Below are 24,984 nucleotides of genomic sequence, written 5' to 3'. Positions count from 1 at the left end.
GGACACCTGACATCCCAACACAAATTGCAGTCTAAAGCTGGCCAGAGTCAACAGCCCAGATCTCACAGTCTACATAACAGCTTTCAGTGCTGGGGCAAGGGGTTGTGCTTGTAACAGTCCCCAAAAATGTTTAAATAGGAACAATTTAAGTTTTAAAGGCAAAGAATGGAGAGCTGCCTGTCTGGCACTGTGAAAGGGTAAGTCTGAACACCAGCACTCCAAGCTTCCTGCCAGCAGAAACGAAATGCCTTTGAAAGGGGTATCCTGAGAGGCACAACATAATTCTGTCAAAATTTTGTCATTTTCCTGTCATTTCATTCTGTGGAAAAAGTAGCAACTGGATCCCCTGACATAGTCATCTGTCTACATGCTACTGATACCACCTGGGAAGCTAAGGAATAGGCTGAGCTCATTGAATTCCTTTTTTTACCCGCTATGTATGACTTGTTGATATTGCATGATGAAGACAGACTTCCTTACTGAACAAATAGGTTATCTGCATTTCTGTTTTTCGTATACATATTCTTAAAGTCCAGCGGCCTCAAATTTTCAGCATTTTTTTTGGACTGTAAGTGAATACTGCTTTGTGCCAGAGTCTGAAGGCCATATGCCTGCATGTTCACATTTCCTCACCCTATAATTAACTCCTGAGTGCAACTCCCAAGCATACTTAAAATCTTGTTGATCTTAGAAAAGAAACAGCCAGCCTTAGGAGAATAGGTTAGTTTTTAACAGGCATGTTTTATTTGGTGACTCTGAGCAGGGAATTAAGACCAAATGAGAAGCAGACTAACATTTGGCCCAGATTACATTGAAGAGCACCCTTTGTGGAAAATTCCACATGCTAATTTTCATGCAAGTCTATTGCATGTTATGCTTTCGGGATTAATTGGATTAAATTATGTTAAACCCTTCTCTGTGCTTGGTCATTAATGAGAATTTTCAGTGTTGTTCCTGAAGGTACTTAGCTATCAGTGAGGTAGCAGGAGTCAATGATATTTCCTGGTCTGGATCTGAAAAACAGGAGAGAGATGTTGGAAAGAATCAGCAGCCAAAGGAAAACATGCAAGGACCTTTTTGACTGTGCCTGGGAATGGGGCTTCCCTAGGACCCACAGGCACATCCACGCTCAAGGTATTGTACCCAGAATACTTACCCTTGAAAGACTCTTGTTCAGAAACCAAAAAATGAGTTAAGAAAAGGTAGGAATGAATGACTACCAGGTTTCAATCGATAATACCCCAGTCTGATTTTAAATTATCCAAGCTCTTAATCTTTTGTCAGGGACTAGGCACAACCAATCTGACTTTTGCTGCCTAAGACAACTCCTGTCTCCATTGATTTATCAGCACAGATCTGTAACTCCATTTCATACCACCAGATTTGTCTATCATGTCAGATCCACAGCCAACTCTTAGCAGCTGTAAATCAATGCACCTTTTCTTGATTTCAGTGTTAACATATTTCCTGTTCACCAGCTGAAGACCAGACCAAGAATTTGCTGGCTTGCTTTCTCATGTGGATTGTATTCTGTATTTATAGTTAGATGCTCACAGAAACTGTATATATATATATTTTTTTTCTGGCTTCAACTTTTGCTCTGGGTTTATTTGCTGGATTACAGCTGTATTTTAATGGATTCCTCCTATTCTAGCAAGTTACCTTAAAGTAGCTTACTGAACCAGAAATTAGAGCAGTATGTTTTTTATGATATAAGAAAATATGGAATCTTCATTATAAAGTTTCCTATCTTCAGAATTATTGCCCATAAGTAGTTGGTACACTTCTTGTCTTTGGTTAAATCAAACCTTTATTTTGATTTATTTATTTTTTTTCATCAAGCATTTCCAGACTGTAGGAGACGGTGATGTAGGTGCATGAAGCTGTATAGCTTCTCTTTCTTATTTGTGAAAAAGTACAGAACAGAATAGTGGTAGTATGATTTTGTGTCTTTCTTTTCACAGATGTACATAAAAAGTGTAGAACAAGTCCAAGTATTTCCTTAAAAGCAAGAAGTTGCAATATATTAACTTGCCAGTTCTGCACAGAGCCCCACTAAATCATAGAACCATGGAATGATTTGGGTTGGAAGGGACCTTAAAGACCATCTAACTCCCACTCCCTGCCTTGGGCAGGTACTTCTCCCACCAGACCAGGCTGCCCAAACCCCATCCAGCCTGGCTGTGAACACCTCCAGGGATGGGGCATCCACAGCTTCTCTGGGCAGCCTGTGCCTCACCACCCTCTAAGAGAAGAATTTCCTCTTAACATCTAATCTAAAATATGTTTGTAAAGGCTGGAGAGGTTCATTTTGTAAAGTGGACATTTCCATTTGCAGTAAGTGAACAGAAAATGTGGACCTACTTTTAATTAAAATTTTACAGATGTTTAGGCTTCTTGGTAATAAAGTGTGAGAGAACGTATCCCACATTTTACTGGTAATGCATATTTGAATCATCCATGTTTTAGTACTCATTTAGCTGTTGTTATCCCGTGGTCCTGAGCCTTAGAAAGAAGTGTTGCTTAATCAACATGATTTCTTTGTGAAAGTTTTCTGTTCTGCGAGAGATGCTTCTTTCCAGCCCACCTGTAGATATACTGTGGGCCATGCTTCTCCAAGACTCTCAAGAGGGAAGGCTGCTATCAGTGCATAATGCACTCATTAAAACAGTTCAGTCATAACCAAAACCCCAAATTCAAACCCCCCAGTGTTTATCACTTGCTGGAGGGAAAATTTGGAGCTAGGTGGCTTTTCATGTTCCTACTCAAGCTTTTTAAAAATCCAAAGATTAGGATTCAAATATATATTTTATTGTATTTGAATCATATTCAAATGCATATTTTCTTGTATTTTGTATTACAAAATCAGTATCTCGGCAAGCGTTTGCAGATGCAGCAACTATTATAAGTGTATTACTTGGGGTGAATGTTCTCTTTGTGCTGTAACCTTTTAGTAGCTGTGCATTTAGCTCTCTTTACGCAGAAAGCTTTTCTGAAGAAGCTCACCTCATTTTTCACCTCATCCAGAAATCAGTGTCTCAAATTGCTGTCTTCTGTTCAAAGCTTTCAGAAGTGGAGATGCCAGCTGGAAAGGGCATTGTCTTCCCTTCCCAAGTACTTACTCAAGATATGCTCTTGCCATTAAGCAATGGCAAGTATTACTTGAAATAACTAGTGTAGCTGCAGGTAGTGAGCTCTTTTCACTTCAAAATTGGATTGGAGATACATTTACAGGCACTTAGGAGTGTTCTGGTAGAGGTTTTTGAGAAAGAAGGGGAAAACACCTTCATCATGAATAGTTGTGATGCTGTACAGTCATGGTCAAGAAGAGAACACTAGGATCTCTCTGTATCCCTTTTACTGTTTTGTCTTCAGGGTAAACTCCCTCTCAAAAGCCGAACAGAGGGATGCTGTCTACTTGCTGACAGTAGACTGAACTTATGAAAGGGGTAAGTGGTCTGTGGCAGTATCTGAATCATCATCACTGCACAGTGTAATGTGCAGTGTCACGGGTTGACTGTCAGGCATCTGGAAGAGGAAACAAAGGGAACTCTGTTTTCAGTCAACAGGAAAGCGATCAAACCTCCAGCTCCTTGAAAGTTTTTTTTTTTTTTTTTTTTTTTTTTTTTTTTTTAGCAACTCATTTCAATTTAAAATGAAGGAAGTAGATTTATTGCTGTGAAAATCACGCTTCCTGAAATGATACAGCGCCTTGGATGAGCAGGAAAAAAAACAGGCATTTGCAATGCCACTCATCGTGAAGAATGCAATAATGTGCTGTTAAAAATGTCATTGCCACAGCATAGACTGCGTGGCAGAAACATACACAAGCACTAAAAAATAGCTGGGTATGACTGTCCATTGTTACAAGCTCTCATGACAATCTGGATAATTTTCAATGGGTGGAATACATGTAGAACATTGTCAATAGGCTCTTGCTAAGTTTCAAAGTAAGAATTTTGATGTGGTTCAAACACGAATGATATTTTTGTCCGTATGAAGCCAGTGACTTTTCCTAGATAGGGTAGGGAATAAATAGCAATGGTTGGTTTTGTTTTGCATAAAAATATAGCTTTGAACATTATGTTCATATTGTTAGGAAAGGAGTCCCAGCTGCTTGTAAAGGCTTTTCTTTAGATTTAAGTGTGCTTATTAATGACTTTATCTTTTACTATTTCCTATGGCATGAGGATTAGTAGGATGCCTTTTACAGTTGATTCTGTTTTACAGTTCTGCTGCTCAGTTATGGCATGGGGTAGTAAGGGAATTTCTGAGCTCTTAGAGCTGGGAAGTGCTTCAGTGTCCATTTTTAACACAGCTTGGCTGTGGTTGGAGTTTCTAACCCATGATTAGGTGGGCTTTTCTGGTGTAACTCCATTCCCACAGAACAGCTTGGAATGTCTGCTCCATTTCCTAGAGGGGGCAGTTCATTGTGGCTCCTTTGAGTTAGGGAGGAGAGGACAGTATTTCCACTGTACTGAAGACATCATGTCATATCTGCCAGGTTGAACGGGTAACCTAGTATCTGATTGAGACAGATATATATCAAGTAGGATAAACAGATGTTTGAACAAATATAAAGTTAAAAAGTTAGGAAAATAGCTGTGTTTTGTATTACCACTTGATACTTGCATTTTATATTAGCATTTATGTGCAGCTGTTTATTCTGCTTCATCCTTTATAAACCTTATTAGCTTCTGGACAAGTTCTGGATGTTCTCAATAGCTGCAGTCAAGAAGAACAAAGAGTCTTTTTCCAGGTCTCGGCTTTGCTGTAATTGCCATTTTTGATGTAATGCTTTTATATCATCATGCTAATGATAACATTCCATCTTTGGGCTCTGACCTCTCCAACTCACTCTGTTTTGCTTTGCAGGGCAATATGTCAAAATATAAAGTAAAAAATCTCACAGATCACGTAACAAATTTTGGCCATTGGCTTCCTTGCTGTGGGATGTGCCATAGTGCCTTGTGCTTCTGTAAGCTGCACTAGCTGCCCAACATAGCTGACTGGTTGTATCTGTAGACAAATACCCACAGCTACTCAGTGAGTTCCAGAAAAGGTCCATAGCTGAGTCACTGATATGGCAAATTTCATTTGACACAACGGGTAGGGTGTGGGACAAACCTTTGCAACATTTCTTAGCAAATGGAAAGCAGTCACCTAAAATGACTTTCGTGTGTTCACAAAAATGAGGGATTTTAACAAGGTAAAGAGAAAGTGAGAACAACTCATGCACTTTCCCCTGCTCTGTTATGTAGTGCATAATGGAGACATGCTGTGGAGGGACAAGTTTGATGTGTGAATCACCAAGAACTGGTCACAGAAGATATATTAGTACTTGAGTATTCTTGATGTGGGATGTTTAAGTATATTTATATTTCTCTCTCTGTCTCTCTCTCTCTTTTTTTTTTTTTTTTTTTTCCTTTGGTAGAGGTTTTCTTGGTGTCTGTCCCTCCTCTACCCTGCAGTGTAGTAGTGTAGTGACATGTTTTGTGTGTTTAACCTGTGCTGCTTCACAGGTCAGAACAGTCAGTTCACAGAGGCTGGGGGCCCTACACCTCCTCGGACCTCCACAGGAGGAGAACAGGGCTTGTGTGGGGCTTAGCTGCCTGCTGGGGTTAAGCCGCACCACAGATACATGTTCCAGGGAGCATCCCTCTGCCTCAGCTGCCAGAGGGAAGTCAGTCAAAAAATTTCATACCGCCCTTTCAGGGTGGATGGAGCAGCTGCTCCTCCCTTCGTCCATCTGCTGGTGGCACATCTGTGTGGTCCCGGAGGGCTGCCTCTGGGAAAGCGCTGCTCTGCCTTCCAGCTACTGCTGGCTTTGGCAGCTGCTCAAGAGTTCTGCATGGATTTTGACTGTGCCTTTACGCCAGAAGATTTTGAATTCCAGTGGAGTTGTGCTGGTGTAATACAAGGGAGAACAGCATCTGCTTCCCACTTGCTTTCAAATGGGTTATTAAATGAAGATGTTGGGTTGTGTATATTGCAGATGATTCCATACTACTGATATAACAACCTGATGTGTAAGTACCATTGCATACAATGAATTAAAGTGTAAACCTTTTAGGAGGTTCTTTCAGTATATTAGAGGAACTAATATTTAGGTCACATGGATCCCAAATTAATTAGGAAATTGAAATAAAAGGCAATGGAAAAAAATATATTTTTAAAGTAAACTCACTCTACTCTTTAAAACTTGAGGATATAAATAAAATTATAGAACAGTAATTAATCCATTAAATGATAAATTACATGAAATGTCTAAAGGGAAATTTTTCAATGTCATCGTAGTAGCCAAAAAGAACCTCATTAGGGTAAATATGCAAAGTTGGATATCTTTACTCAAGAGTGCATGCTACATTTGTCACTTCCATTGAATAGTCTGCAATTCATCTGGATTGCAATTTTAATTAAATTTGGAGTTTACTTTTTTTTTTTTTTTTTTTAATACTACAACTGAAGTTTAAGAAGAAAGCATAAAAATGCATATAGGCTGTGTACGACTCAGATCAGCAACAAACAACAAAATCTTTCCTTGTATCTGAGATAGTACAAGAAGGAATTAAGTAATGGGTATTAAGTAATGGCTACTCTGGAAATCACCTTCAGCCAGAGACTATCCTTTGTTCATAGATGTGTAAGGGCAAACTGTAACTTCAAGGATGGGACACACCATGATGCTTCACAGTAAAACATTTCTTTTCTCTACTTTGCATCTGTCCTGGTTTCAGTTAGGACAGAGTTAATTTTCCTCCTAGTAGCTGGTAGGGCGCTATGTTTTGGATTAGGATGAGAAGAGTTCTGATAACATGCCGATGTTTTAGTTGTTGCAGAGCAGTGTTTACACCAGGCCAAGGATGTTTCAGCTTCTCACTCTGTCCTGCCAGGCTGGGGGTGCAGCAGGAGCTGGGAGGGGACAGACCCAGGACAGCTGACCCAAACTGGCCAAAGGGGTATTCCACACCCTCTGACATCATGCTAAATAATAGATGGGGGGGCTGGCCGGGGTGGGGGGACCGGCTGCTCGGGGTTAGGCTGGGCATCAGTCAGTGGGTGGTGAGCATCACTTGATTCGTACTCATTATTATTAGTAGTACTATTATCATCATTGTTGTTATTATTACTCTCCTGTCTTAATAAACTGTCTTTATCTCAATTCACAGGCTTCACTTTCCTGTTTTTCTGCCCCATCCCAGAGAGGGAGGGGGGAGGGTGAGCGAACAGCTGTGTGGTGTTTAGCTGCCGGCTGGGTTAAACCACAACAGTACTTTTTGGCACCCAACGTGGGGCTCAAAGGGTTGAGATAATGACAGATCTGACCAGAGTGTGTTAAACTAAAATTGGAATTAGACCTGCTTAATAGTTGCTAGTCACAATGTTGATTGCTTTATTCTCAAGTCTGCTGTGCCTGTTTTCCAAATTGAGATTTATAGCACGTTACTTTCTGTATGTGCTCCCTGTCATGCTGTTTATCCTTTCTGGGCCCTGGTTTAAGATTGTTATGGTACTGTGCGGTGTAACAGTGGCTCATGAGATGATGAAATTTCTGGTCATGACTCTAACCTGGTATTTTTATTCAGCAATGTCGTCGACTCTATACTTTGGAAACTGTATCTCGGAAACTATGAACAATTACACCTATTGCCTTTTTTCATCAGGGAGCCAATCTGTGGAGGGGAAAGGGGAAGATATCTTTTCCTACTTGTTCACTCTCCCTTTCTTCTTCACCACCCTCTTATCCTCCGAGCTTGTTGTACGGTGGGGCTTCTTCAGCACAGACCACCTCCTCCTCTGATGATATCCCAAAGTATTTGCCTTCTGGCCGGTCCAGGTCCACCTGAGCCACTTCATCTACTGTGGGTTCCTCATCCTCTTTCCAGGCCATTATTGCCAATGAGCTTGCATATGATGATGGTGCACTCCGTACAAACCTCCACCACATGGGTCGTGTATGCTTGACTTCATCTGGATCTGTGGATGTTTGTCTATTGTCTAGGTCTTCATAAATCACTTCCCGTACAGCTAATTCCCTCGGGTAAATTAACTCTGTCCTAACTGAAACCAGGATAGCATCTAAAAATTGGAGGGGAAGATGAAGGAGAAGGAATCAGGCTCTGTTCTCATGGAGGTATTCAGCTGTTTTCCTGGCTATGTGAAATGAACCCCATTTATTTTTTGACTTTAGCAGGCTTCTGTATCAGAAACATGAAAGAAACCAAACTAAACTCTGTGTGTTTATGTATAACGTGTCTTAATTTAGGGATTGTCTGAAACTTAAAAAAATGGTAAAAATCTTATTTTGAAATTCAAATCAAAAAAAAAAAAAGCCTTTAATATGAACTTGTACCCAGCTCTAAGATTCTGTTGGTAAACAAAACATGTATTTTTATGTTACATAAAACTGTTTTTCCAGGACTGGTATTAGGCAGGAGTTTACAAGTGTCAGTTCAAGCACATCCCAAGAAATTAAGTTGTCAAAGTATGGAAAATCTTATCTCTAGTTTCTAATCTCCATCAGAAGATAGAAAAAAAGCTAATGAGATGATATTACATAAAACAATCCCATCAGATGTTCTACTTTTGTAAGTTTTTAAATCTAGATAACTCCTGTGATCCTAAACGTAGTCTATGGAAATACCACAGGCCTACAGGTGGCCAGAAGCACATAATTTCATAAGGCTTCATCCTGATATTTTAACATTATATCCATAACTTTAGATATGCAAGGAATATCATTAAGTTGGTTGACTGCAAGGTCCTTGGACAAAGGTTTCTAGAAAAATAGCTATTTTAGCATTTTGTGACCCATGGTACTATTACGTGCAAAAGAAAAATCTACATATTCAATTGATTTTTTAATGAATTATACTGTGTGAATATATTTGTATTATTGTAATAAACTCATTTCCTTTATTATTTGCTACCTTAAAATGGCTAAACATTTAAAAAAAAAAAAAAAAAAAAAAAAAAAAAAAACAGTTTAAATCTCTGAAAGTAAATTCTCAAGAAATACTTCAGAAATAAATTTTTTGAAGCAAAACTGATCACGTTTGCTGTTGGCAAGTACCAATGAACCTTTCTATTTCAAAGACAGAACTGTCTTCTACCAGAAAGGTGGAAGCATGAATAAATGCAGTCACTCTAAAGCAAAGAGTATTTCTTTCTCTGCTGGAGAGCTCTTCTCCCCATAACACATGTTCATATTGTGTCCAAATCAATTATTTCACATAATGACAGTAAAGGCGTGGTAATGGTTCTGTCACAGTAGGAATATTTCCCCCTTTGAAAAATGAATGTCTTGTCTTTGCTGTGTTTGTTGACAATATGAGTGAGACCATTTATTATTGAATAACATGGCATTATCTCTGCACTAAATTATAGGAGCCTTATTTAAAGACAGCTTTGTTCAACAGAGGTTTTTTGGCAGGCAAAGAATGGCTCATCCTAGTTGCACATGCAAGCTATGTACCTAACATTTTGCATATTTTTGGAAGCTTTCTCTGATCTTATTGCATGAAAATGTTATTTTAAAGACATGAGCTAGCTAAAATAAAGCTATTATTTCAATATTTATTAAAACGGCAAACAATAATTCAAATCCTCAGTTTAATATCTTGTTGACATCACGTATTGCCCAAGATCTCCCCAAGCAAGATATAATTTTTTATGCTGACAAATACTGTTGACCCAGCTCTAAGCAGTAGGCTGGATTAGATGAGCTTCTGAGGTGTCTTCAAATCTGAATTATCCTATGACATCTTCTAATTTTATTTGGAAACTATTAAAAGTCACTTTTAATTAAAAGTTGAATAAAGTATCAAATGCCTTATTTTCCTCAAAGCTTACAAAGCTTATTTTTCCTCAAAGCTTTGCAATATTTATTGCTTTTTTTTTTTTTTTTCCCTTCTGAAAGGCTGATGGTTTTCACAGGTATATGCTGTATTGGCAGGTTCCTATGCAATCTATTTATATTTTTTGATCAAAGCTGTATCCCGAAATAAATTTAAATTTAACCAGATGATAGCTGCAGTTACATAATCTAAAAATATCAATGATGGAAAATTTTAAAGCATTTGGTTGCTGTAAGGAACACAGGCCCAGTGAGAGTGACAGGTAACTGGACTCTTCATTTGATGAGGCACCCTGGAGCATTCAGAGCTGATTACCTGGATGCAGGCCACCATGCTGCATGGCAGACAGCACGGGGCATGTTTGTGCATCAAAATGGAGAGGGAAGGCAGCGAGAAATGTGACTTCCCACCACCCCCATGGCTTCCAGCTGGGAACAGCTCTGTGAGCTGAGAGCCCTGAAATGGCAGCCCTCCAGGTGAGCTGTCATGGAGGCCAATGGGTGGGTGTGCCTCAGGTGGGCACCTGGGCCTTGATGTCCTTTTTATAGCACACACATGAGTGCTGTGCTAAAATCTCCAGAGTTCTAGTGATGAATATTCTCTCAGTATGCTACAGAGGTACTATTTTTTTTTTTTTTTTAAGTAATACTAGTAGTGCTTTTTGCCTTGTCCTGCTACTTTAGGAAAAAGCTTTACAAAATCTGAAGCACTTTCAGTCACTTGAGGCGTTTGGGCAGTGAAGTCCTATGGGCTGCTAATGGGAGTAGGGGTAGTTTTTTATGCCTGCCTCAGGTCCTGGCCTGAGACAGATTGATCTTCAAAGTCCATTACAAACTAGTCATGAAGGGGCTGTTGCTTCAGTAAAATGTCTGTAATGCAGATGATTTTATTCATTTGTCTGGAGTGGAAAAAGTAGCTATTCACATGTGTAACTCCGCTAGACCTGGGCTGCTTACTGTATTAGACACCCACCCTGTACCATATTAAATAGATAACTTCTTTTACATAATAAAGAGCTCAAACTGACTAAGAAAAAAAAAAAAAAGTCAGAATGGACTCATACTTGTAAAAAAAAAAAAACTAAATCTTCAGACTCAGTAAAAATATATATATATATATATATATATATTTTTTTTTTTCCAAAATGCATTCAGCTCTCTGAATCTTGAGATTGTGTGTGAGATTATTCTCACATCTTTCTGTCCCCTTTTTAAAAAAAATATGTTTTTATTCTAGTCCCTGGACTCTAGAAATGTGGGCATTGAAAGTGTACTCATTGTGGTAATCAGGATATAAGAATTCACACTGCTGTTTGGTTTCTTCTGGGATTGATTTCTCATGTACTTTTGGATTGACTATTGAAAGTATAGTTAAGAGAAAAGAAGTGGATAAATAAGATGAAGAAAGCAATGAAAATCCTTTTTCTATTTTTTTTTTTTTCTTTTTACTAAGCCACTGCAAAATGCATAATTAGAAAATGCACTATTTTCTGTGTCTGATTTATGACAAAGCTTTGAATTAATAATTGGGTAATCCATTATACAAACTATTTCAGAACTAGCAAGAACAATGTTCAAATGCGTTTCAATACAGTAAACATTCAAAAGAAGCAATAACAATATTGGTAGATGGCAAGCAGAGACATAATTGCCTTTGGATCGAAAACTGCAGTTCAGGCCCCCATTTTGTTTGTTCAAAGGTTGTCTGTTAAATGTTCTTTCAACGCAGGTGCATGCAATTAATCTCACAGAAATCAATGAAATTGTATGTGGGTGTAAGAGAGAAAAAATATATATTAAATAAGAAATTATTATATTTAATAGAGTTCCTTGCTTATGTTTATCTTGCTTCCATGTTTCAAAAGCTTCTAAATAATATTTACTTTAAAGGTTGGTCTGCATGTCATTCATTCTACATGCACAGTGTCAGAGTGAGCTGTGGGTTTTGTTTCTTTCTCCACCACTGAACTGCTGGAGCAACATACTGCTGTGAAAAACTGAGCCTTTCCAACAGAAATAGAAATACTGTCACACCTTAAATGCAAAGGTAAAGAGGTAAATAGTTTCTCCAAGCAATATAGCTATTTTTATTTACATCTATTTCCTCTAAATAGTCAGGCTGATTGTACTATTTTCAGAGGTATTTCACTTGGGTGGATTATTTTCCTTCAAATGGTTTACAATGCCAGTATTTGGCTGATAATAAGGTATTTCATTCAAATATTCTGTTACAGTACCTTCTGGAAATCATGGTTGTTTTTTTCTTAGGTTATTATAAGATTGGGGTCAGCAGCTCTGTTAAATTGCTCCTGATGTGCTCTGTCCACAGACTTCCATGATATACCTGGCTTTTGTCATGATGAGGAAGAGTATGTTGCACCATTGAAAATGTAGTGCAACCTAGAAGAAAAAATCTGTGAATGAGACTAATAGTATGAAATGTTAGAACTACAACTCCACTGGATCTCCCAGTTGGCAATATTTCTGATCTGAAATATTTTTTCTTCTTCTCTAATAATTTTTGCTGTTTCTTTTTGAGGAGTGGGAGTGGTTGTGAAGAACAGAAATAGTTCCATATAGAAGTGCTGATAGCTCTCTTTCATTGTTTTTCATTTCTGTTAGCATTTTCCTGGGAAAAAATACATTCTTTTTCTACCAGCCTTTTTAATCAGGTACTTAGTATTCATGATTAATAATCATGAATACAGTGTGAGATATGTTATAAATGTACTTCACTGCTTTAGTTCTTCAGCTATACAAATAAACCTTTAAAAAGGTCTTACAAGTGTAGGAAAAAAAAAAAATCCTTCTGTATCTCAGCCGTGGACACAGAATTCATTTCTGTGAATATTCTTATGAACAAAATGTCAAACATATGGATGTTTTAAAAAGGAAACAAAAAAGGCTGTTAAAAACATTAAGTCACATTTCTAATTAGAAGCCAGTTGAATCTGTTTGATGATGTTAATGCTACTCAAACTGTTGCACTGGCAACTCTTGGCAAATATTTATTTTTGAAATGGTGACTACCGTGTGGTTGTTGTAGGGAACTGACTTGAAAATTATATTTAATGCCAAAAGAAAGGATAAGACAATCTAAATTGGAGTTGTGAATATGATGTCCAGGTTCAGATGTGTACACTGAACTTTGTCTTGGTGCTTTCTTCCATATGGGAAGGCAACACGATAACAAGAGGTGGGAAGAGCTGTAGTTCAGGCCACTGGAAATGTACCATGGAATGTACCATGAATGTACCATGGATGTACATATGGCAGTCACATAGCTGTAATAAGTGTAAACTCAAATGATATGGCCAATATTCCTCAGGAACTATGGTCTGACTTCTAGGAATATATGTTTTTGTTTGTTTGTTTGTTTTTTAATTTGTGTTTTGAATAGTTGCAGAAAAGCAACAAATTGCTAATTACTAAAAAAAAAATAAATAAATAATCTGCTTGTGGATCATTTGCAAGAAGGGAAAGCTGTTAAGAAGTACTTCAATCAGTGCCATGTTTCATCTATAGTTGATGAGGAAGGCACTCAGAGGCAGCTGAAAGGCAATCTACAGTTGCTGATCTGAAATCTAAAAGTACTTGTTTCTTATTCCAATGGGATTCCCAATTCTGATTTGGTAGTCAGTTCAGGTTGTGCTGTTTATATCCTGGCTAGTATTTGGCATTGTGTAAGCTATAGATAATAACAGAAGGGTGAGCTATACACTGTAGGTAGCTCATCTGGCTCAGCCATTATTCCCTTGTGAAGGAAATGGCACCTGGAAGGGGAAAGCTGGAGATATGTGGCAGTGGAAAAGACAAACAAAAACTAAGAAGTTGAGCAATAAATGCTGTCCATAGGATAGCAATAGCATGATTTAGTAACACATGCAACAGCCATTGTTTTTGAGATGAGAGCAACCATTGTTTGTCATGTGTCAGGATGATCAATGGATTGTTTTTCTCTTACGTCAACACAGCTTTACTTCAATATGTTACAGCATTGAATCAACATATTACAATGCCTGAACGCAGCTCTGAAGGGAAAAAAGGTTGTTGGTCCAGTGGCAGGAACTAACACTTTTCTTGTATAAGACATCAATTATTACAATGATTAGATGCCCTGAAAATATATTCCCCAAAAGCTGGCTGCTACCGTGTACTCTGAGAGAGATGTTGAACAGAGCAAAAGCTCTCCTGGTAGCTGTTGTAAATGAGGATTTGTCTCTCATCTTGGTACATGCAAATTGCCTCAGGGTTTTTTTATTGAAAAATGTCAACAGCAAACAGAGCCTGTGCTGAAAGGAAATCCTGCCAGAAGATCATAGAAAACCAGAGTTTGAAAAGGACCTTGTAGACTGGGAAGGGTATCGGATCCAGTCCCTAATCAAAGTAAGGCCAAATTGGAAAAGTTTTGTCAGAGCATTGCATAGCTGGATTTCTGTGGGGACTTCCTTTTGGAATAGATGGATCATTTGCTACCTGACCATGTGCACAGGCACTCTGAGTAAAGTCTGGATGTTTAAGGTGTATCTAGACAATGGGAATGGTGCTCTGTGCAGAGCATGCTACAGGAACTTCTTTATGTTTTCTGGTTTCCTTCTCTGAATGATTCCTCAAAAAGTAAGAGAGGCTGTTAGAGGGAAAATAAAGAGGAAAAAGGACCCCGGCAGGTGGTTGCAGGAGTATCCTGGCCATGCCTTGATCTTGAGCTGAGATACTGAGTATGACTTATTGTGGACAGGACAACACAAGCAAGAGCTGAGCGTACTGAGCCTTGGCGTGGGCTGGAAAGATGTATAGTGATATTGCTGGTACCGATTTAGTTGGCAGCCTGTGCCAGCACCTAGCTAGAAACCCCTCCAGCGTTTGAGATCAAGGGAAGCACTGCTGTGCAGACATCCAGTGCTGCATAGAAGAAGAAAATAGCAGGTAAAACTGCTGCTTCTCGGTGCACAGCTGTTGGGTGTCCTGCTTTCTTCAGATCATACTGTGCTGACTCACTGCCACGGTACCCGGGTCGAGGCTCAGTTTGTGACTATGCAAGCGTAACGCTTTTGCAGCCAAACCCAATGCCTGCTTGGTCTGCTTAATCAGTTGAGCTTAGCAGCATCACACTGCCTGGTGTTCTCTTTCCCCTGTGACACTGGTCAGCATCACTCTGTGGGTCAGCAGCTCCCAGCACAGCTTTTGGCTGCTGTGAAACATGGCAGTGGGCTAGGCTGGTGACAGATGAGCAGATGTGGATCAGCTGAAAACTACTTTTGCATGCAATGCAAGCACCAATCTGCACCCCCTGATTGTGGAAGCAGATTGCTTGTGAAGATGTTATTTTAATAGTAGTTGAACTTGCATCCCAGAAATCTTTCTTCCTTTTTCAGATAAGTGAAAAGCTTATAATTAATTCAAAACTCTGAGTGTTGTGTTACTGATAAGTATTCTCTCTGGCTAGAGTCTCGTTTACTTCACATTACGTCAAAGCAAGTGCAAGATACTTCAAAAAGAAAAAGGCTGCTAACTAAACAGAAATATTTTCCATTATTGTTTTAGCATAATAAATGCCTTAAAAAACACATATGCAAATTTCTTTGTTTCTTGACCAGGACCAGTGAATGTAGCTGTTCTGCTCCTTTGCAGGGAAAAAATTCAGGAAATATAGGAATATCCTGAAGTATGACTGATGCACCTGTCATTGACTGTTTTGACAGTGTGAATCAGAATGTATGGTAATAGTCTGTAGGCACAGGAAAACCACTTCATGCCAAATAGGTTTAGCGAGTTGTACCCAACTACAGCATACTTAAGAATAATAACCCATTCAGTGAGGAAAACATGTTTGGACAGGTGTTTGGCGGAGAACTCCCACTGCATACAAGAATTGCAATAAACCCAATCACTGGTTACCAAAGTTTTTGGAGCAATGCCCACTGCATCTTACTCTGTACCAGCTGAAAGCCAAAAATATAAGAGGAGCATACTGGAGGAACCCTTGTCAGTTTAAAATACTCCTTGAAATACATATCAGCGGATTCCATACCATCAGTTGCTCTTTGCTTAACTTTGTGCTGCTGCATAGCATACAAGGTATCAGTGAATGCAAGCAGCGCTTGGTTGTCTCTGCTCAACAAGTTCTCCATTTCTGCTCAGTTGTCTGGCTACAAAAATATCATGAGATGTAATTAAATATTACGGAGGAATCACTTTAGCCCACAAGGAAGGAGCTAATTCCACACACAAATGAAAGGCTTATGGAACTCAGCTGTGGCTCTGGCCATGTGCAGGGATTTAAATTAACCATAAAAACCCAACATGTTTTTATCAGGGTTTTTAAGCAGTTTCTCCCTTTAAACCAATGGGCCTGACTTTATCCTCATGGTATCAGCATAAGGTAGATTTCATTCAGTTGGAAGAAGATCAGCTCAGTGTTTTGTAGCAATATGGCATTGCCTTTCCTTCTGGAATTTTTAAATGAAAATTGAATCTGGATGGTAATTCTAAATATATTCACAGTGAGCCTCTGTAATAAGAATTACTGCTGATCTGTTACCACTTCCCACCCAGCAGCCTATCAAGAAACTAATTTAACAACAAACTGTTAAGGTAGAAATGCACATTAGAGGGACATACAGGTGGTGGGAGGTGGGGAGGATTGGAAGTAGAGTTAAATTATTTTCCTCAAAGAATTCTTTCTTTACCATGGTCATTTTAAAGAATACCTAAAAGGGTCAAGTTCCTCTTACCACTAGCCACTAAGTTCTCTTAGCTCTGGAATAAGCAGAGAAGCAGGTGAGGTTAACTGTATTCCTCCTACTGAAGGTGTTTTGTTTTGTCTTAATGCTTTCAGCCACTTAACTATAGTCTGCTCTGTGATAGTTTAGAAATTTTAAATTAACTTTGAACTCTAGCAAGCTTTGTAACTGATGTAATTCAACGTTGCTCCATTGACTTTGCAGTTTCAACCCTCACCGAAGGAGGAGATGGAGTGCCATTTCCAGTGTTTGCAGAGGCAAGAAGAGTTCAGCCCTTACAAAAATGTAAATGTTGTGATCTTTGAAGGAAATGTATGTGAATTCTAAGTAACCTCATCTCTCTTTGAAAGTAACAAGCATGCCCTGAAAAGTAAACAAACAAAAAAAAAGAAGTCTTGTGTTAACACTGAGTTAACACAAGGTTAATCAATGGTAACAGAACTGAGCTGTTGCTTTAGGAAAATACTGTGAAACCATAGCTGGATCAGCTGGTTACACTAACAAAAACATATTCCTGGGTTATTTTCCGCATGACTTAAAGGTTGTAATTCATAACTTGATACGTGCATCCTAAAAGAAAGTGCTATTGCAGTCTAGCTGTTTTCTAGAGATTAGGTAGTAATGGAAACAAGGGACTAGGACCTGACTTCGCACAGCCTGCTCTTTGCTGTGTGGTTCATGCATTGTTCGTTCTGTACTGGATACTCAGAGAAGCAAATTTGGATTAAGAAATTTGGCTTGATTCTAGATTGTGGTAATCAAGTCACAGAAAATTGATTTTATTTTTTTTTCTGATAACCCAGGCAAAATTCACACTATGAGAAGCCATCTCATTAGTTGAGTGTCACTCTGGAGTGATCCCATGACTTCAAAGCCCTGATTCTCTTTTTTTTCTGCTAATGCTCCATCTGTTCCCCTCTGCTTTCACTTTATGGTTGTGTCTTCTGCTTCATACCTCAGTGCTTCTTTTGATGTATGTCCTGTGCCTGGACCAGCCTTTCATTTTGTGTGTCAAGCATGTAAACTGCATTATTGAAAGTGCCTCTGAAAACCTGTTTCTGATACTTTGGTTCCCATTGCATACTTCCATTTCATAAATGAAATTTTGACCTTATTGAAAATAATGACAAAACTCCCAATTGCACCATGAGAGACAGGATTCATTGTCTGTGTCTGGATTTGTATAAAAGAGATTGAAAAGTTTTTGGGGCAGAGACAATTGGATAGATTTCCAGTTCCTATGGTGGCACACGGGCCAGATTTTTAATATTTAGAGTGCCTAGCTATTCTAAAAAGACTTTTCCACTCCTGTTAAATGAAAGCTTAGGCCCATCTGAGATTGGGACATTTTTATTGGGACATTTTTATTTGCCAGACACGTTACTTGCCATATACATTTTAAAACCATGTATTTCCACTGCCTAAAAAAAAAAAAAAAAAAAAAGCCTCAACTCCTTGATCATCATTAATTTCAGAGGTAATAACATTTACACCCTGATTCATCCTACCTGCTATCAGCAATTTAGCTAAGGTCTTTATCGAGATCTGCATCATACTACATTTCCTCTGTAACTGGTAGCTAGAGAGGAGCAGTTTAAGGAGACAGGTCTGCATCACCCTCTGATGTGCTTCTGCTCTCTCGTTTGCCTACAAAGTGGAGTTTTTGTCTGACTAGGCTCCTACTCTGAGCAACTCAGATCAGATAAAACCTTAATGCCTCAGAAAATCAAACAAAGCTTTAGCTGAATACATACAAAATTGAGTGAAGCCAAGTTCACTCAGGTCTGTTGGCTTGCCCAAAGTTTTACCTGATGGAAAAAGACTATAAATGCTAGCCAAGGATTTCCTCACACTCTTTCTTTCTAAGTGCAGGGCCACGATGCCCAATGCTATCCAATTCACACCGTGTGCTTTCTGTATGCATACTTTTTACATACTGCCTGATACTCAGCAATGACCCCAATGCTCAAGTCCTGTTGCAGTCAGCTCGACCTTGTGTAAACAACAGTGCTCAGACTGAGGCTGTGTATCAGGCTTGTTGCTTACCTCTGTGTTTCATTGTCTAGCCACCTCCTTTGGCTGTAAAAGCCAAAAGCAAACTTTTCATTTAGTGAATAAATATCAGGAGTCACAGGGGGATGCAAGCACAATTCTGAAGTAGTTCTACCATCACAGCATTAATGCTTTGAGAGTCTGCTGTCTTTATTCTACATTTTTTTTGCAGAACCCTCATTTTCATCTGTCTAAACAGGTACAGCTTTTTTTTTTTTTTTTTTAATCTCTTCATGAACTCTGGACTTTAGAAGCAACACAGCTGATTCAGGCATACTCTTTAGATATGTAAGGACAACTGAGACATAGAGTAAGGCAGCTACAGCAGTCTTTGGTATTCTTTCCGTAGTGCTGATAAGAACAGAAGAGCAGGAAGGAAGCAGGTGATTTATATGATAATGTACAAAGAACAATGCCTGTTAGCACTTTTTAGTTCTTTGGACTGTGTTCCTTTTAGCCTACTGCTTCAGTTTAAAGATGATGCAGAAAATACTGAAGAAAGTACCTAAGAAGCAGGAAAGAAATCAAGAAAAAGGTGAAGTTTGAAGCCATACAGCTGCTGCTTGTATCTTATTGGTCAGGTATGTAATTTTGACAAGTGAAAAATGAAAAACTCCTATGTCAACAATGAGGAGGTAGATCACCACAGCAGTAATCCAGACCATAACCGCTATTTTTGTAGCACAAGGTGTCGGTATTTTATTCATCCGGTAGTACAGATGAACCACTTTAAATAACCTATCTAATATGATTGCAGCAATGAATACAACCAAGCCCTGTCCTATTCAGTGGCAACATGAATAGATTAAATCTGTAGAGAGTCTTTGGAAGACCGGTACTCTCTGTTCAGGTAGTACCCCATATGAAATGACAGACTCATTAGCATTACGAAATAAGCAAATGTGCTGAATAGATACATGGTGATTGGTCTCCAGCTATTCCTCTAAAAGTTCAAAAGATGCTCCAAGCAATTTCACTGCAAAGTGCAGGGACAAGAATGATCAAAAATGTTCACTTGTCATTTTACTCATTGCTGCAGTTCTAGAGCTTTTTCTGGCTTCGTTGTTCTCATTGGTCGAAGTCTGCTGCCCACATTTGGATGGTAAATTCAGCTGCTTTCTAGCCAAGAGTCTGTGAAGTGAGCTGCAGAGGAAGTACAATGAAGTCTCAAGATGTGGTGTATTTATTAGCACATTGTGAGTCACTATGAGTATGATGGACTCTTTCAAACTGTTGAAACAAATATCTTATGAATATCAAACAAATATCTTAGTGGCTAGTGAAACACTTGCTCAGAGAAAGAATGCTAAACCTAGCAATACTGGCTTTAGGTATCCAGCAAAACTGCATTTAGATGAAAAACATTGTTTTTTTTCTTGTTCTCTTTCATTCGTTAAGAATTGGTTCAACATCAACAAATGGCTTCAGTTTTTTTGGGGGTGGGGGGGTGAGAATACCAAATGCCTAGACCTGTGTAAATTCAGCAACAAGTACAACATAATCATTGGAATCGTATTTGCCAAAACATTTAGTCATCCAACACCTTTTGACATATGTTAGTATCCATTAGTCTTATGTGACAGCTCTGTACTTTGTTCCTAAAGTGCCATAAACACCTGTATCATGGGGAAGGAACTCATACTGTGAAGAAGCCAGCTCATAAAGAAAGACATCTTGTGGTCCATTATCAGATGTACTGGACTATTCCCTGAAACCAAATGTTTAATGTTTTGATATCTGGGGTTTTTGTTTGTTTGTTCATTTAATTTTAAATTATCATGAATTAAACTTATTTTCTTTCCTTTTGTTCCTTGAAATATTTCTGGGGAATCTTTCTAAGCCTTTCACTTTATTCTATTTATTGTACTATTCTATTTTTTTTTTTATTTATTTATTCTATTTATTTTTAATAATTGTACTGTGTAGCAGACACCCTTTGCTTGCATATGGTCTTATCTGCCAGCAGCTGAATCTAAGTATGAACAGGGGCTTGGACTGAAGATTTATAGAAAGAATAGATGTAGTTGAAGCTATCTAGCAGAATTGAGTTTTAGAGGCATGACTGTACCTCATAAAATAATGTGTTCTTATGGATTAATTTCAGTTACATTGTCTTGTGGAATACCCCCTTGTTCTTGAGCTGTCGGGGAAATAAGAAAAGGCTTCTTTATTTTCAAAGTGTTTATCACAGTACTTCTTATTCATTTGATCTGTGATGTAAATAATTTGGGTTTTATTATTATATCGAAGCTGTCAGAAAACCAGTAGTTCTCAAATTGAGACAAACCATCCTGAAATAGAATAAAAAAGACATGTTTTTTTGTCATACAATGTGAAGTAAGACCTTTATTTTGAAGAAGAGAATAAGAAAATGGTGATTTGACCTTTATAAAACATTTCTACAGTTGTCTAGGATGTTCAGAACACCCACAGCCTGTTAGTTTGCTAGCTTAACAGCAGTGAAAAGCCAGAGATGGAATGTCCTAGGCTTCTTCATCACTGGGAGTGATGCTGCCTGTTCTGGGAGTCCAGAGGGAGGTAGGACCCATGACGCTGAGCTCTAAGGGAGTTGCCCACGAGAAAGGCAATCAGCACACTTGCTATCAGCCAGGTGTAAGCAATGCTACCCCCATGCCACTTGATTCTTGAACTCCAAATAAATCTTCGTGTGGGAAAGCAGCATTTAGGCATCAACAGTCAGCCAGCTCTTTTTTTCTACAGCTACATTTTTGTCTGTGCTCCGGTCCATTTCATTCTGTATCTTCCACTCTAGTCAACTAATTAAGAATCATGACATGGTTTTGTGAGGATCTTTCATTGGAACCTTTATAAATTAAAGATTGTCTTGCCTATGGACCCTCTGAAGGAGGGAATTTGCTCTCCGTTATCTTTGTTACTCATTGTTACGTTTGCAGTCAGGGTACATGCTACCTCAAAGGTAGTTGGAGCTTAGTGCCACTCTATGGATTTAATTTCTGAGGAGTTCTTGAGATTCAGCAACAGGAAATTGCTCTGTAAGTTTGAGTTAACAGTAGTATGTTTGACATAGCAGCAATGGAAAGATTAGACTGAATGGTTTCTTAGCATAACCCACAACTAAAATTTACAGCAGCATTTCTTTCATGGCACATCTCAGAACTGTTACAGTTTGCTAATATAAAAAATTGCATAATTTTGCAGGAGTTTATCAAATTTAACAGGGTGGTTCCACCTGCAGAGCTTCTGACTTTCTTTGAACTTTTGGTGTCTCATTATGTAATAGACGTATTGGTAATTCTTGATGCAGCTTCTACATATGCAAGAAAGTGATAGCTTATATAAGATTTCTCAAATATATAAAACATACAAATTTATTCCATTTATTTGCAGCTACCTTTCAATAATATCAGTCCAAATAAAGTGTGTGATTGGCAAGCCATGATCCTGGATGTAGAAAAGTACCAATAACGTCAGACGTAGGTTCAGCATGGATGTGTGTTTAAAATTCATCTTGGGGAAAATCTAGAATCAAAGTGGCATTCTTATGGGCTTTTGTCAGTTATTGCAGACATCTTGTATTGCACGTGTGTTTGTAGAATATTAAAAAATAAAAATAAAAATGAGTTGTCTATGAGATGGCACTCAGGACATTTTGGAACACTGGTGTCCCAGTTTATTCCTAAAATTCTGATTTCTTCTCTCAATATCGCTGACTTAAAATAGTTGTGAAGAAATGCGTTATTCTGGAGTGTTAAGAAGAGCAAGCATTACAAAGTGCAACAAACAGCTAATTTTGACATGTTTCTCTTGCCTTTCTCCTGGCATTGACCATAAAAGAGTGACCCAAGTTAACACATGAAGCAGCCAAAGAGACTGCATGGTACCAATCAATAAGGTTAATTTTGTGCACATTAATCCCAGTAAAAGTTTCCAAATGACAAATTGTCCTCTTGATTGAAACGTGTTTGGCTGTGAGAGCGAGCTGGGGTGAAAGTGACCCCGTCCTGCACTGCTCCAATCACCTTCCAGTGCTGTGCCATGTGTTGTGGCAGCTGTACTAGCTGCAGTCTAAGCCATCTGTACCTGCTTGCTGACAAAACACCCAGGATACTTGCGGCAGCTAATTTTAGACAGTATGGGACATATAGCTGTGTTTGATCACGGTTGCAGTCACCTTTGAGTGAAGGATGGAGGTTTGCGCACACTCAACGTATCTTTGGGCTGTGGGTTTGGAGCCTGTGCTCTCCAGATGTGGAAACCAAATCCTGTCTCACTTGGCTCACCCTGAGCCTGTCTTGTCCAGGATGCTCTCTGAGTGCTTGTTTGTATGAGGCTTGAGAAAGGAAACAGGATTATTGGACTGTGGCTCGACTGTACATAACCACTGTTTAGTTTTTGTTCCATTATTACAACTGTTTACGTTAATTGAATTTTTAATAAAAGCCCAAGGAATTCACACAGCTGGTGTTCTCTGAGGCTACTTGTAGCCGGAGGTCATCATGGCTTTCATGGGCAATTTTGCATCTTTTTATTTGTTCCCTGCTGTTTTGCTTTGTTTTGTTTTCTGTAGGTGCCCAAGAGAGAAATAATTTTGTTTTCTTTCTCACTGACTGTGTTTGTAGAGAGATTGTACAACCTTGTGATCATTCCAGTGCTTCCTCTGTGAGTCCCTCCTCAGATCATTGTGGTGAAAGTATAATGTGCTTTTCTAACTGCTGGCTCACTGACTGCTTGTTGTAGTGTTTTCTCTTTTCTGCTATTCATTCCACCCATGATTCCATTGATTTTTCTAGCTCCCCTTTCTAAATTAGACTTTGGCTAATGCAGACTTCTCAAGAGTCTCCTGCTCTGTAAGACTCTGGGCACTAATCAGTGTAAGAAACTTGACAGGTTATTATTTTTTTCTAAGTGCTCCTTTCTACCGGAGAAGCCATTAGACAAAATGCAATATATATATATATATATATATATTATTTTTTTTTTTCTCTTTATTTTAGGGGGAGAAACAGGAGTGAAGCACAGGCAAGTATCTGGAATTGCCAGGTGGCAGAGTGGACCCTAGGACACAGGAATGTTGTGAGCCTTTTGGCTCTGTGGGTGTATACCCTACTGAGCAGAGAGCATTGCGCATGTCTCAGGCCTGCAGCTCATGAATCTTTGCTTCCCTGCACAGAAGCTCCCAGAGGATCCCTGGAAGTTCACCTTGATTTTTCCAAGGCCTTCCGCTGGCCTGGATTTGTCTGTGAGCTTCCTGGCCCTCTATAGCACAGCAGGCTATAGGAGAAACCTCAGTGTTACTACTTTGGTCTCCCTAAACATTCATATCTTTAGCTGCTTTATGTGGTCTCTCTGGATACGAGCAGACTCCAAATCACATGCTTTAGCATTTAAGCCAACGACTACTAATAGATGATAGGCAGGAAGGTATTAAGGCCTGATCTTGTAACAGTCCTGATACAGGGAGTATGCAACCACTTACTGAAAATCATTACCTTCCTGTAACAGTATCTTCACGTACTAGTGAGACCTCAAGTTGGCTTTCTCAAAGATGGAATGGCTTTTAGGACCAAGATCTTCATGCAAATGCATTTACTTCAATTTATATTCTAAGAAAAGTTAAATAACCATTGATGAGACTTCTTAAGTACCATGTACTGAAGGTTTGATCTGCAGGCATTTTTTTTCCTGGCACAAAAGTTTGTCCTGGGTATGACTTTTTTTATTTTTTATTCTTCTCTTCCAAATTTGTTATTCCTGATGAGACATTATACGAATAAAATTGCAATGATGTAATTTAATTTGCTTCTCATAGTTGAATTAGCCCAAAATATGATTGGGCTATATGATTGCATGGGTACTAATGAATGGGAATAAAGCAACTTTTCTATGCACAGGCAATCCCTAAAATATATCTTTCCCTAACATTTAATATCATGATATTCCCACTAGTGTTTTGAGAACATTAAGGGAAGCTAGATGAAATATTTTATCTTAAAAGCAGTCCTGCTGTGTTTCCTTGTGTGCTATGAAAAGGGACAGCTGATGTTAATCAAATCCCATTTTCCCAGCTTTTGAAATTACTTTTTTTTTTCTCCACTTTAAGTCCTGAATATGTGAAAAAACTTCTAGTCCTCTGAAAATAAATTCCAATTAAACCCACTGCAAAGGAGCTGACCTTCTTCAGTACTTAAAAAAAAAAAAAAAAAAAAAAAAAAGTTTTGTTGAGTGCAATAATATGAATTTTACAAATACACGTGCACAACCTATTTTCTGATTTTTTTTTTTTGGTATTTCATTATTTATAGGCCCTTATGCAGACAAAAGGGCTCATTAGAAATACATTTAATGTACACC

Source organism: Netta rufina (genome assembly GCF_964035555.1).
Source record: "Netta rufina genome assembly, chromosome: 3".
NCBI classification, from domain to species: domain Eukaryota; kingdom Metazoa; phylum Chordata; class Aves; order Anseriformes; family Anatidae; genus Netta; species Netta rufina.
Note: the sequence above shows the minus strand (reverse complement) of the source record.